This window comes from Oryzias melastigma, linkage group LG13 (genome assembly GCF_002922805.2).
Source record: "Oryzias melastigma strain HK-1 linkage group LG13, ASM292280v2, whole genome shotgun sequence".
NCBI classification, from domain to species: Eukaryota; Metazoa; Chordata; class Actinopteri; order Beloniformes; family Adrianichthyidae; genus Oryzias; species Oryzias melastigma.
Window position 1 is genome coordinate 29573428 of NC_050524.1, and position 1485 is coordinate 29574912.

Below are 1485 nucleotides of genomic sequence, written 5' to 3' on the forward strand. Positions count from 1 at the left end.
TGATTGAGGCCCTGCGACAGACTGGAGACCTGTCCAGGGTGTACCCCGCCTTCACCCATCAGTAGCCGGGATAGGCTCCGGCACCCCCCCGACCCCCGAAAGGGAAGAAGCGGCCAAGAAGATGGATGGATGGATGGATTTTTTTAAGTCCAAAAAGTCTACATGTGCATAAATGATTGGTTTCCATAAAAGGCATTCCTTAACCATTTTATTTATGCCAAATACACCATTTTTCAGTTCTTTTAAGAAACTTTATTTCTATTTTTCCACGTATCACTGATGCAATCAAGTATTTATGTATTCATCCAGAATGTCACATCCCCGAAGCCTCAATTACACTTCAGTTAAATATTCAAAAAATTAATATATAAATAAACTCCCTACACCACTTGTCAATCAAATATTATTTGCAGTTCTCTTGAAAAAGTGGGGAAAAAAGCAACATTGAAAATGGAAGGCAGCCATTTTCACCTGGGACCAAAGTGCCTCACATATTAGTAAAGCCATACAGCTGATAAAAACATTAAGATAGGTTATACTTAACAGTATATTATGTCTAAATATTCCAGGTCCTTTTTAATTATTAAAATATATTAACCTTCCCCAACGAAATATCTTAATCTTATTAATTCTCAGTATCGCTGGCTGTCATGGTCCTGCCCCTTGCCTTCACCTGTGATGAGCTGACAGGTAATCTGCATAATTACTCTCACCTGTGTGACTGTTTTCACAGCAGGCTCTGCCCAGAGGATCTCTGCCAGCGGTGGAAAATATACAGATGGAAAATGAGGATTAGTGATGGTTATGAGGCTATAGAACATGGATTATTAATGGTAGGAAGCACAAAAAACAAAAACTTCAGAATTTGTGAGAATGAAACTGAAGCAGGAAATGAATGACTATGTGGAATGAGTGTAGCAGAATAATTTATTGTTTATTTTGAGGAAAGCAAAGGTAACTAGAAATGTTTCATTTCCTGCGGAAATACATTTGGTTGCAGAATTGCAGAGGGTGGTTTCTGTATTTGCTTGACTGCATAACTTTAAGCAGAAAAAGCTCAAGTTCATGTAAAAGGAAGAAGGTTAAATTAATTGTTGATGCTAATTTGCTAACGTTTTTTTTTTTTTGCAAAATGCAAATGTAAATTAATGCAAAATGTAATTAACTGTAGAAAACCATAAGATATAGAAAAAAAAACAAGTAACCAAAAAGTTGCTCAACTAAGCTAAAAACCTCAATAAATGCCAACTTAACCAAACTGCCAAGATAATGCTAAGCCTCAGTAGATACTATAGGGCTGCCACGACTTGTTGACTTATCGACGACTAATAAAATAGTCAATGACTAATTTAAAAGTCGATTAGTCATTACTTTGTACTATATGAAGTTAAGAGTGTAGTAACAATGAAATTTATAACATAGTGGTAGCTTTTTGGAATATTTTGGCATTTATTAAGTTTTTTTTTAGTCATTTTGGTGTTTAGC